Source organism: Toxorhynchites rutilus, chromosome 1 (genome assembly GCF_029784135.1).
Source record: "Toxorhynchites rutilus septentrionalis strain SRP chromosome 1, ASM2978413v1, whole genome shotgun sequence".
Lineage (NCBI taxonomy): Eukaryota > Metazoa > Arthropoda > Insecta > Diptera > Culicidae > Toxorhynchites > Toxorhynchites rutilus.
The window spans coordinates 72,026,458-72,040,887 of NC_073744.1; the positions used below are offsets into that span (position 1 = coordinate 72,026,458).

Genomic DNA, 14,430 nt, shown 5'->3' on the forward strand with positions numbered 1-14,430 from the left:
TCTTCTATCGCACTGTATAGTGAAAAACGTCGGAAAACTCGAGCAAGTGCTCTGAAAGTTAAATTTTCATTTTTCAATCTTCAGCAATGGTTTTGTTTGTATTGGTGAAAGCATCGTTATTTTTTCGACACTGATGCCAGACAACATCATCGAAACAGCTATAAAAACCACTCAATAAAATGTTATTCCTGAGTTTTAGCGTTTCATGTCATGAAAATCAATAGAATAAAATTGTGTTGATATCAATACAATTATTATTTTTACGTTTAATGGGTCTATAATGTAAGTTTTAGCAACTTTAACATTGGGTAAGAAAATTATATTGCAGAGCTCGGAACATTGCCACGGCTGCCTATGCTTTCAAAAACAGTAAACGGAAAAGTATTACATTCAATCAAAATGCCTCGGCCAACGAAGAGAAGGGTTAAGGCTCTCCAACGAGAAAATGTGAAAACAATACTATCAACGAAGGAAAATATTAAGGAAATATCAACATCGAGTTACTATGCGGAGGAACTTGTTAATACCAAAAGAACCCCAATTTGCATGTGTTATAAATTTGCTTGTGTTACGCTCGCGTATAATCAGAATTTTACTTCATATGCAAATGCACCTTCTATATATATTTATATTTGCAATTGTTCACCGGAACATATCGTTCATCCATTTTACTTTAGTATTGAATTGTTTTATTTTTTCAAATGTATTCAAAGACTCGTGTAAATGAAGCGCCACACAGTCTGATAAGTGAATTAATCTATTTACGTGTGCTTTGCTCTTCTCTCACAAACACTATTACCCCATTTTTACACGTGGGTTTACCTATACTACTACAATGGCTAGCTTCCACCTTCACCTTAAGAAAATCACAGTTTCAGAAATCGAGCATGTGCAGGATTGGTGGACAAAAATTCAATATCTGAAAAGAATAGACGGTTCGATCGCATTTTCGGCGCTTCGATGGCTTGTTTGTAACTTTCTCACCATGCCTTGCTCCTCTGCAATTTTTTCTGAATGTAATCAGAACAAAAATAAGCTTCGAAATCGACTCAGCTACGATACGATGAACGCTGTTTTGAGATTAAAAGATTTGATTAAGGGGGTATTCTAGTGTAGAGACACGAATTTCGGACGTTTTTTCGAACTCCGTAAAAATAAAACAAAGAATATTTTTACTATCCATTATATCATTATTCGTTTATCTATCTTTCAACAATAAAACAAAAATAGGACGGAAAAAAAATATTCATAATTAGAATAGTTACATGCTGGTGAAGTGAGGGTGTTCAAAAAAAAGTTGTGCCATGGCGTACACGATTCCAGTCCTTCTGGTTATCTGAAACAAAAAAATCGAACAGATTCTGAATCAGTAAAGATGTCGCTATGGCATGAACCTCGGACAAGTCAAAAACATGGGTTTTAACAAAATGGCGGCCGTTTGAAACCAAAAATGCTGTTTAAAACGTTTTTTTTGCGTTTACCGATTTTTTAAAAACAGTAAAATTAAAAAGTTATAACTTTTTATTGGTTCATGCGATAGAGAGATGTATGCAGATTATTTTCATATAAATTTGACATAAATCAGTTCAGTAGAACTTGAGATATCGTGTACGCCAGTTAGAAAAAAACTAGTTCCGAGAGAAACGCGTTTGAAGTTCATTGTGATGGCCGTAACAGGTTAGATACCACATCACTAAGATGGCTCTAACTAGGTAAATAATAGGATTTTCGATAAGTCCTTTCTAGAGTATATTCTTGAATGCCTAAACTACAGAAATATGGTAAAACAAAAATTTCGATTTTTTCAGATTTCTAGACTAGAATACCCCCTTAAACATAGTAGCTATGTATGAGTTTCATCAAACACACGCATGACTTGCAAATGAAAATGTGGTATTTGTAATAAATAAATGAGTTTCTTTTTTCATTCTAATAATATATATTTTTTCTACAACGAATATTTTAGATGGTACAGATTTTTGGAAGAAAAAGTACAGATGAGAAATGTGTCAACACTGCTCACACCCCTTCTCAGTCTAATATTCATATCATAATGACACACTTTGACTCACAACCAGAGATAACATGATTGAAGACAAAAAATCCACAAGCATATAAAATGAATTTAACAACAAAACGACTTTTACTTCAAATTCTGGAGAACTTCAAGCGGTCTGAAAACACACTGTCTCTAGAAGATATTAGTTCATTTCGAGAAGTCGAATGTTTGTGACATTGTATTTTTATTATTCTGGGCCTTTACTTTATAATAGATTAAACTAGATATTTCAAACGACCGTTACATACCGTTTCAATGTGGCTTGAGTTACAACCAAAACTTCAAAGCTGAAACAAGCAAATTGAGAACTTAATGAAAGGTTTGTTAGGTCAATTATCGTTTATGAACTCATAAAATTTAGTTCGCAGTTGCGCAATATATTCTTTGTTCACATTTATTGAAATTAGCTCCAGAACATCAAGACATGTTTAATGAAATACGCTAAATAACAATACCTATTAGAATAAACATTGGATTAGCCATCAAACTTTGTTCAAAAGTATGTTATGAATTTTAGTTACCTCCGATATGATTGTGAAGAGATTTGAAGACATTTTTTCGTACTATGTGGAGTCATTCGAAATAATCTCCTGGAATCTCTGCTCACAACTGCTAATCGATTGAAAAATATTTCGAAATTATTCAGTTATAATAAACCAAGTCTTAAAAAGGGTTTCATTGGTTCAGTCAGAGTGTACCATGTACATATAGAAAGCCAAATAGCTCTCTGTTTTGGGCATGAAACTTGATGTGTTTTGCAATTATCATACGTCACAGCAGTTTTTCGTGTTTCACATAAAACACAGCGTACAAGACGAACAATATTCACTTTCGCAGGGTTTTTATTTGCACAAAAACATGATTTTTTCGTACCTATCTGGAAGGTCATGGCATGGTTTGATGAATAAGGACTTCAGATTCAGGACTGGTCAGCTTGTTTACCAGATCAAACCCCTATCAAGAACTTATGAGGAGTGACGAATAGTAGAAGTAGCTTACAAGCAGTATAAGTGATTTGAAGAGCTTAAACGACCAGTTTTCTCTGCGTAGAACGAGATACACACTACAACACGGCCAAAACCACCCCGAAAGAGTTATTTGAATTGATTGAGATCTAAAGATGATCTACGAATAACAAACTTATTTTAATTCATGTGAAATTGACGTAAATATTGTAAAGAAGAGAGAGTTTTTCCATGTGGTTCTATAGTTATGAAAAACTGGAAGTAGTTTTTTGATTGTTTTGTTGTCTGAACACAACAATAAAGTTCAAATGGCCAGTTTTTTAATTGAAGATAGTTATTATATCCTACACTATATACTTCAATTGAACCGACTTCTTACATAAAGGGTGTGTCACATCAAATTGCATCACGGAAAATACGCTGCATAAAATCGCCCAGGAGACCGATCCTTTTGAAAATTTTAGACAGTAAAATAAAAACTATTAAACAACTTTTGGCATTTTATTTTTATTCATACTTCGAGCCCAAGCCCGTATACTCGCACCTTCCTCTTTACCCCGTCCATAAGGTTCTGTACAACGTCAGGTTGTAGTTTTTTTTGTACAGAAATCCATTTTCTCTTGAAGTCCGCCTCCGATTTGACAACTTTTATGTTCTTCCGGAGGGCCTGCTTCATAATCGCCCAATATTTCTCTATTGGGCGAAGCTCCGGCGCGTTGGGCGGGTTTATTTCCTTTGGCACGAAGGTGACCCCGTTGGCTTCGTACCACTCCAACACGTCCTTTGAATAGTGGCACGAAGCGAGATCCGGCCAGAAGATGGTCGGGCCCTCGTGCTGCTTCAATAGTGGTAGTAAGCGCTTCTGTAGGCACTCCTTAAGGTAAACCTGCCCGTTTACCGTGCCGGTCATCACGAAGGGGCGCTCCGCTTTCCGCAAGAGTAGATCGCTTGCCACACCATGTACTTTTTGGCAAACTTGGATAGTTTCTGCTTGCGAATCTCCTCCGGAACGCTGAATTTGTCCTCTGCGGAGAAGAACAACAGGCCCGGCAGCTGACGAAAGTCCGCTTTGACGTAGGTTTCGTCGTCCATTACCAGGCAATGCGGCTTCGTCAGCATTTCGGTGTACAGCTTCCGGGCTTGCGTCTTCCCCACCATGTTTTACCTTTCGTCGCGGTTAGGAGCCTTCTGAACCTTGTATGTACGCAGGCCCTCCCGCTGCTTGGTCCGCTGGACGAATGAACTTGACAAATTCAGCTTATTGGCGACATCCCGGACCGAACTTCTCGGATCACGTCTAAACTGCTTAACTACGCGTTTGTGATCTTTTTCACTGACGGAGCATCCATTTTTGCCTTTCTTCACCTTCCGGTCGATGGTTAGGTTCTCGAAGTATCGTTTTAGTACTCTGCTGACCGTGGATTGGACGATTCCCAGCATCTTACCGATGTCCCGATGTGACAACTCCGGATTCTCGAAATGAGTGCACAGGATTAATTCACGACGCTCTTTTTCGTTCGACGACATTTTTCCAAATTTGAGAAAAATTAACAGTGAAGCATGGCCAACGTGATCTATACACTCTTATCTGATTATAAGCGAAAGCTGAAGATATAATTCCTAAAAATTAAATTTCTACAGCGTTTTTTCCGTGATGCAATTTGATATGACACACTCTTTATCTCTGGAAACTCAGGAAAAACGAGTGATTCTATAGTTGTGAAACGCAGTGTATTAACAAATAAAACAGAGAGTTCTTGCCGCAAATTTAAAGAGTTACAAAAAAAACCAATAACGACATCTATTAGGGGTCCAGTTTGCCTGAGGTATTCATAATCGATAACTATTATCGATAATGACTATCGATAAGGGAACGTCGTACAATTGCACGGCGAAATCATTTGCAAGACATTTTCGGGCGGAAATAAGTCGCTATTTGGCATACGGCTACGGCTTCAGCCTACAATTTTCAGAATCTCTCGGGCATATCGTTTGCGGAGCGGTCGGAGAGTGTCACGGTTTTTAAAGTGCGCAAAAGTACAAAAGCTTATATATTTGCAGTTTTTTGAGTTACTGAGTAATAATTATTGTTCCACTATATTTTTCGTTTTCGAGGAAGAAAGAGAGCCTGTTCAAAAGGCGGCGGGACGCGAGTATTCCCTAATTCAACGAAACCGACGTGAGACAATAAAGATTAGCCGACCGGCACTCGACGAAGTCGCAGTGTCCGTCAGCGTCCGCCGTTACAAGCTGGGCTTTCTGATTTGTACCGACGATAAATCTAGCTTCATCTGTATCTAGCCTGTATCAGCGCACACAGCATCGCACGCAGCCACTCAGCAACGCCCGGTAAACCGGCCATGTCGTGAAACGTAACACGTTACACGTTACATTAAATTATGTTGAATTTTTGATGTTGAGGAAATTTGAGAAGAGAGAAGGATAAGCGGGAGAATTAGGGTAGGAAGAGGAGGAGAGGGTAGGTAACAAGTAGAAACAAAAATTGGAAATAGGGTTCTAAACACTATTTTCTTCCTTCATTGAGATAACATTTCCTAACAGATTTTATTCCTCGATGTTGGTTTGATTGTTTCTCTCTCCCAAATGTTTCCATTCGGCTTGGTGAGATTTCTGAGAGCATATCCCTACGCGTTCGCGAAATCCGAGCATTGACCGGATAAGGTTTCTTGCAGGAGAGTTCATCTGTGATTACGTAACCCCTTCCTGAGAACGTGCATGATCATTCGAGGCTAACTTGACCCTGAGCAATCCTTGTAGTTAGTCGGGCAATTATTAAACACGACAGGTGGTCTCCCATTTGGGAGTGGCGCTAAAGCCACCGTGTTTCACTATAATCGTGTCGGGACTTCGAATGGTTACATATCTTCTTCACCATTTTTCGCCAAAAAACCTGATCCATGCCTGCAGTTCTCCAAATTTTCGACCACACCGATTCTTGCCAAGTCCTGCCCCATCTGGTCCAACCACCTCGCTCACTAGGCTCCTCTCTTTCTCGTTCCTACAGGATTCGATGCGAACATCATCTTTGCAGGGTTGCTCTTCGGTAAACTTGCAACATACCCTGCCCATCGTACTCGTCCAGCCTTGGCGACTTTCTGGATGCTGGGTACGCCGTAGAGTTGCGCTAGTTCGTGGTTCATTATCCTTCTCCATACTCCGTTTTCCTGTACTACTGTATATACAGTGGAACCACTATTATCCGCGAGCGGATGATCCGCGGTGCAGTGATACCTCGTCGTTATTCACTGCACCGGTGTAGTCTTCATCAACGCCGTCATGTTCTCCTGTCTGCGCGCTGTTCAGGTGTTCAGGTGAGATGATCTCCAGATGTAATGGTATTGGAGGCTATGCTGGAAGAAAGTACCACGTATGGCAATGTTCTTGGAGGCAGCGAAGTCGATAACTCTTAGGCCGTTTTCGTTGGTTCGCTGATGGCAGCTGAACCTACCAACTACCGGTCTGAACTCTTTCTCTTGGGTGACCTGAGCGTTCAAATCATCGTTGACAATTTTAATGTCGTGTTTTGGGCAGTGATCGTATTCACGCTCTAGCTGCGCGTAGAATTCTCCTTTGTCGTCATCAGTGCTAGCTAAATGGGGGCTGAGGACGTTGATAATGCAGATGTTGAAGAAGCGGCCTCGTATCCTCAGTCTGCACATTCTTTCGTTGGTCGGCCACCAGCCAATCACCCGTTTCTGCATCTCCCCCATCACAATGAAAGCCGTACCCAACTCGTGTGTGTTGCCGCAGCCTTGGTAGATGGTATACCCACCTTGAAAGTATCACACCATCAAATCTTTCCAGCACACCTCCTTCAGTGCTACGATGTTACTGGACGGGAAGCTAAGAACCACGAATGGGGTCTATTTTATGCCTGCATGTACGCGAAGTACCGATGGTACGCTTAGTTCAGTCGTTTACCAACCAAACGGAGAAGAGTTGACGCATTTACGCGCCTGAACGATTGCTTCCCCAACAGAATTTTCTGCTGCAATGTCCCGGAACACCTTATACGGCCTCCATGGCCCAGTGAGCTTCATGTCGTCACTACCGGTCTTCCGCTCGACGTTCCGGGATGCCAGAATACGGTAAACAGTGCTCATCGGCACATTTTCGTCCCGAAAGTGTTCTACTCTAAACTTTTTTTTTGACTTTCAAGTGTTTCGAAGAATCGTACAACACGTTCGCGAAAAGCTTGTTGTTTCGACGCCATATTTGACCGAACTGACAGCACCCGAGCGAAAAGAAACGAGCAACCCGTTTCTAGGGGCCCAGAGAGCAATTATTTCGGTGAGAACAAAAATTACGCTCTTTACTTTTTTTACAGAAAGGTATTGAAACCATTCTCATTATTTTATTGAACACCCGTTACCATATCTAGGAACCAAATTGCCACTTCCCAATATTGGAATAATCTTTTTAGTTAGACACTTCGGAAAATTAATGCGGCATTAAGTTCGAGATACAAATGGTCGGTGTTAAATCAAAGGGGACCAAGATGCAAATATTAATAAAAATTTCGAGTAATTCATTACATTAGGTTTAACACTACGTAAGTTACATACAACATTTTGTCACGCGTGCAGCAGAAACAACGTATCGAAATTGTTTTGAATGATAAACAAAAATCCCTTATAGCACTAAACTTCAGGTTCATTTTTCTCGGAATCATTAAAATGACACATGGTCTAGTCCAGAGGGTTCTCAAACTATTTTGGGCAATATACCCCTTTTCCAGAATTAAGTGATACCTCAGACCCCTATAGCCAAATTGTTTAAACAAAAATCTATTCCTAGTTTTTGTCTTATTCATATGAAATTTTTACTAATTTAAAAACTCTGTGGTTGGTTAACCTGTTAGAACAACTATATTGCCACCCACATAAAATATGACAATTTTTTTTGGCTGCTAAAAATGTACGATATTCATGTGGGAGTAATTTTTATGTAAATAAAACAGCGATTTCGAAACGCCGGCAAAAATTTCTGTTTAAATTCGTAGAACATACAATAAGTTTATAAGTTTTTCACTGTAAGCGTTCTATTCAATAAAAAATTGATGTATTAGATGAAAAATTCAAATTTTATATTTTTATCTTTGTAAGTCTATATGAAAAAAAAAATTTCGCTGCGCTAGAGATATTGTTTTTATTTTTGTATAACCAAAGGTACAATAAAATGAGCTTACAAGGCAGCGGCAAACAGTGTTTTTGGGGTTAATTTTTTCAAAGAGAAAATAGATACTATAATTAATCTGAAATAACAGTTTTATTAAGTACTGGTAAGTTTCTTCGTTTTTTTTAAATTAATTAATGCTTTCTGCAAAAATGGTTACAAATTTAATATTCAAAGTATTGCCCATCGCTAGTCACAACTTGTTCCCATATTTCTGGCAATTCACGGATCTTTTTGTGGAAATAATCGGCCGATTTGTCGGCTAACCACGAATCGATCCAATTTTTGACTTTATCAAAATTGGAGAAGTGCTGGTCAACCAGGCCATGTTGCATCGATCGAAAAAGGTAGTAATCGGACGTAGCAATGTCTGGAGACTATGGCGGGTAGGATATTACCTTCCATTTCAGCGTTTCCAAGTATATTTTTACCGGTTTCACGACATGCAGCCGAGCATTGTATCTGCAAGTTATTGTTGCGTTTGTGACGGATTTTGATCGAGTAAAGCCTTCAATTCTTCATCTTCAAATTTTTTTAGCGGTCCGGAACGTTCTTCGTGTTCCTATTCGAAATTACCACTTTTAAACCATACAAACCACGACTGTCCGTATCTGCAAGTTCTTGTTGTGTTTGTGACGGATCTTAATCGAGTAAAGCCTCCAATTCTTCATCTTCAAATTTTTTTTAGCAGGCCCGGAACGTTCTTCCAAGTCAAAATTCCGTGCAAACCACGTCTGACTCGTTCGCTCAGTTGAAGCATGGTCACCATAACCTTCCACCAAAATGCGATGGCCTTCCGCAGCTGTTTTCTTCATATTGAAGTAATGAAGTAACACTCCCCACAAAAACACTCTCGTTGGTACGAAATTCGACATATTCGAAGTGGAAAAAGCAATGTTGTTTACACTTCAACTTTTTGACATATACTGGAAAAGATGCGCAATGACAGTAGATTTCTAACGGATATCTGGAAATTTGAAAAAAGTGGGTGTCAATTGGACTGTCTCCTGAATAGCCGCAACCGGTTTGTTGAACCCTTGCAGCCAAAACCTTGTAAACTTGAGAGAGTTCTACAAGTTTTTCTAGTGGACCGAATTCAACCACTGTTTTTCTTAACGTAATCTTGGATATATTTCCTGTTATTGTACGTAGGATTTTTTCAAAATATTGATTTTTGACGAAATAGAGAATTTTTTAGTAAAAATATTGCGTTTTTGCCTCAAAAATCGGGAAAAATTTCTCCAAAATTTTATTTTTCAAAATATCAAAAAAAAAATCTACGCACGAGGGCCAAGAAGTATAGTGGAGAATCTGGGAAAAAACTATTTCATCAAAATCAGATGGACCATTCCGGAGGTAGAACTCCCACCAGTTCGCAAAACTTAGTTTCGAGAAAAACGCGTTTTAAATTTTGGATCCGCGCTCCTTACGCAAGGACTTAGGTCCACTAATTGGTTTGTAACTTTCCAACGGAGCATCGGACAAACCTGGTACAAAAACTACAGTAAAGTAGACATCCCAGAGAGCATTTTAAGCCAGATTTTTTTTTATTGTTTCAAGTTTCCATAGTGTACTACCCCTGTTACGGACCCAGCTTAGATAGCAGGGCCTGCAATAACTAATGTTATTTGAAGCGCAAACAAGCGCATAGGAAATTTATGGCACAATGTGCACTTGAAAAATAAATCACCAATTCCAGATACGGCCATGTGATTCGTCCCTTTTCCTTTCTTTTCTTTGTTTTGTATAGCTTCCAACAGATAAGCGTGCTGGATGTTTGATTAAGATTAAGATAAGACCCAAGCGAGAGCACTGGGCCACCCGAGAGGTGTTAGTTTGTTTGCTTAGGTCTCGATCTTTATCGCGTAAATGCGAAGGTCAGAGAAAGAGTAGGTAACAAACGAATAATATTTACGACACCAGCACGATCCTCGGTATGGATCATGCGCAGCGATAGTGCGCTAGACGAAGAAACAAAATATTTTTATTGAGGCAATTAGCCAAGTTTAGGTTCGTCCCTTATCGCATGAAACGTGCGAAAGGCCGAAGAAGGAAAAGGACGTGTAAGATGAAATGTTTATTTAAGTTTATTTAGGTATTGAACCCTCTAGTGAGGGCGAAGGACCACAAAACAAGCGGATAGAATTAGGCAGGCAAACCGACACTGTCTCGGTTGTCTGAGTAGGGGAGGGAGATGTTTTATCTCTCTCACAAATTTAGGCTGGGTAAGAATTTCGGGTATAAAAACTGAAGATTGCCTAGAAAAGTTAGTTCAAATTCATTCAATCCAAAGGTATAAACCTTTGGACAAGTTCAATCAAAAGTCAAAAAGCACAGTTCAATTCATAAGTCAAAAAGCACAGTTCAATTTGTTCAATTCTAAAATCTAAATAAAGTTATCAAATTTCAGCAATCGAGGAAGTGTTATCGTTCGCCACGTTGGGTAATGTGCAAAAACTGAGCTGTGCTTCTCTGTTTGCACCAACCAACGGTTCGCACTGGTGAATTGAAGAAGAGCGGATTGATCCGAAAACCACCATCCAAGCGTTGGCAATCAGGTGCCACACACCAGAAATAAATGGTATACAAACAAAAATATCCCAAACGAAAGTAATTGCGAGTTTCACTCGGACGGACCAATCTGGAGCCGTCTGATACTGAAACGTATTTGTGATTACGGGGTATTTTTGACCGGGCTTAGCCCTCAAGAGACCACTTCTAAACAAGTCCAGAGAAATAGGTTCCCTGGCTCCATTAACACCAGGTGGCTCCATTCTTGGAGAAAACTACCAGTTCCGGATAACGTGATTCTAATGCCTAAATTGCCGATATCTAGGGAAATAAATTCCCTAGATAAAATTACGAGAAACTCGAGAGAGGACGAGCTAAAAGTCTTGCTTCAATAGCAAGCATCTAGGGAATTTCGAGTTCCCTAGATCACAACCCCCTTAAGGTTAGGGACTATTTCTTCGACAGATCCATCGATTCGTCGGCAATCAAACTGAAAAGATTGCTTCGCAAATGACTAATGGGCTCCTTGTGTTGACCATCTTCGAGAACATTCGTGATCACAGCAGCCATTTTTGTGCTTCTCAGTCGCAGCATGCTTCAAGAAATCCTTCAGTCCTCCGAGACACATGTCATGGAACATGTCCTTACTACATACTTTGTAAAAACCAGCATGCTTATCGATACTCTGAGAATACCCTTCGGTGAAATCAGTGATGCCATTTTGAACAACTGTTTCAATAAAATTAGCACAAACTAACTTTTCAGACCAACTTAAAAAAGTGAAATGTGATTGCAGTTTTTTTTAAATCTGGGGGGAAAGCTGAACTAGATAAAGGACAGTCTGGATATCTGGATGCTTTACTAAAGTCTGGGAGATTTCAGAAAAAATCTGGACGTCTGGCTACCGTGGTTTGAGCGAGTGAACTTGACATCATTTTCCCATCAAAATTCAACAAAATGTAATGTGAAATCACAAATAATAATTTAAGTGTAAATATATTAATACAAATTACTCACAAATACTGGAGAAGGCAATTCATTTTTGTAAGTTTTTTGTTATGAAATGAACCTGGTGACTTTCTTTCTATTTCTACTAATGTAATCTATTGAATTAAATTAGTAAATAAGTGTATTCAAGTTCTAACAAATTTCAGAACGCAAATGTCAAATGCACTTGCCAAATTTTTTAACTTAAACGAACTTATGCGCACTCATCTACGAGAGTCGTTCAAAAAATTAGTTTCAGTGCCTCAGAAACCGCGGAAAAATAAAGTTAGGACAAAAAACAAGGCGATTTTCGTGATCTACGTTTTGACGTGGGACTACGTCTAACAGGAATATATGGGGGGGTAAAATGAAAACCTAAACACAGAACATGCAGGAAAAAACGAAAGATTCTAAATGCTTATAACTCGAACATTTCTTACTGGATCGGAAAGATGTTTGCACCAATTGATAGGGAATATTTCTACGCTTCTATCGCAATTGATAAAATGTTATTTTTTATAAGATAAACAATTGAATAACTGTAAAATGTTAGGCGTTATCTAAACACCCTAACTGCCTCGTTTTGATTGGCCCGATTTACGGTTTCCCTAACACAGACATCAAAACCAAGTAGCGTTGAAGAAATTGGCATTGCAAATACATGAAAGTTGGGGGTATTTTTGTTCAGACTGAAATGTGTTTCCCTAACACATATTTCAAATCCATGGAGCGTGGGGAAATTCGCATTGCAAATTCATGCAAGTCGGGGTCATTTTGCCCCGACTGAAATTTGTTTCCCTAACACAGACTTCTAACCCATGGAGCGTAGGTAAATTGGCATTTCAAATACATGCAGGTCGGGGGTAATTTTGTTCCAACTGAAATATGTGTAGCATACGCTTGAGTCATCCGACTACCATTTATGACTTTATGACTTTGTTGGACTTTTACGCTTAAACACTTTACAACGAAATCAGTTCATTTCCTAGACATGTGCTTACTAACATTATTCTGCTTCAATCGACATACTGATTAAGGCGGAACAATGACTGTGAGTCATGTTGATTATTTTTCAATCATACTGACGCATAATTGCAGCGCAGCGCGCAGCACATACTTTACGACCATACGCGATCGTAATAAACTGACCCACTTTATGACCGTGCGCGTATACTCGAATAAACACAACATGCGCGCACCAAACAAACCAAACTTCTATGTTTATGTTTATTTCTCTTACTAACTTAGGATAAAGAAACAATAATGTAAGAATTGATAAAACTATATGAATTGAATAAACGGAGAACAGTCGAGTTCTGAACGAAACCAGAGCATGATATTATTCCTGATGACAAAACCCTCAGGCGGAAAAATGTAATTTGTTCCAACTGAAATATGTGTAGCATACGCTTGAGTCATCCGACTACCATTTATGACTTTATGACTTTGTTGGACTTTTACGCTTAAACACTTTACAACGAAATCAGTTCATTTCCTAGACATGTGCTTACTAACATTATTCTGCTTCAATCGACATACTGATTAAGGCGGAACAATGACTGTGAGTCATGTTGATTATTTTTCAATCATACTGACGCATAATTGCAGCGCAGCGCGCAGCACATACTTTACGACCATACGCGATCGTAATAAACTGACCCACTTTATGACCGTGCGCGTATACTCGAATAAACACAACATGCGCGCACCAAACAAACCAAACTTCTATGTTTATGTTTATTTCTCTTACTAACTTAGGATAAAGAAACAATAATGTAAGAATTGATAAAACTATATGAATTGAATAAACGGAGAACAGTCGAGTTCTGAACGAAACCAGAGCATGATATTATTCCTGATGACAAATCCTCAGGCGGAACCGATGCATTTTTGTCCGCCACTTATCTCGAATAACTTCGATAACTGTTTCAAAATTCTGTGTATTTTCCTATACTATATGAATTATGTGGAAAGAGGAATGATTCAATTCTCTATCTAATGATTGTGATGTGCACAATTGTGAAAGATGTTACTTGATAAACAATCAATTTATTTCAATTAAAATAATTCATTATTCATTAAATCCAGCAAGACGTTGAACAGAAACTTGCACGCAACAAAAACTTTTATCCGCTATTTTACACAAGCCCGTAAAGAAGGAACACGAAATCGTGAAAACTCGTGAGCGGTCCGTAAAGTTTTAACACCGACCAATTGGAAATGCTGCACGGGAGGGTAAACGAAATAGTACGAACAAAATCTTAATGCAATAAACCCGAATACGCTGGCTTTCTTTCTCCCAAACTCATATATTTTCATAAAAGACTAGTATTTATCACTTATCATACAAAGACAAAAATCTATTTTATAATTATAATTATTCTTTTTGTCTCATCATGGAAACATTACTTTGTGATAATTTAGTTTCTTCATTATTCAGTTTCGTCAAAAAAGCAAATTTAAATTTTATGTTTGTATACACAGTGTGCAGCATTCGAACTTGCACTATCATACATTTAGAAGTTGTTCGCAGTTTCCAATACAGTAAACATTCACTAGCTGGGCGAAAAGGGAAGACCACTTATCGAAATTCGCGTTTTAACTAGTCCGTCAAATAAAATCGAGGAAAACTTCAATGAATTGTTTGATTCGCATTGTTCATGTAATTGGATAAACAAAAGGATTCCAATGGAAGTTTCGCATTGAGTGCGA

The 14,430-nt window shown here is 38.6% G+C and overlaps 1 long non-coding RNA gene across 1 annotated transcript; it reads left to right on the forward strand.

Moving 5' to 3' along the window:
• The first annotated feature begins 10,078 nt into the window (after positions 1–10,078).
• On the forward strand, positions 10,079–11,766 carry LOC129762038 (uncharacterized). The gene is made up of 2 exons (XR_008740523.1): positions 10,079–10,569; positions 10,631–11,766. It is a non-coding gene; the product is annotated as an uncharacterized LOC129762038 (long non-coding RNA).
• Positions 11,767–14,430: the final 2,664 nt, after the last annotated feature.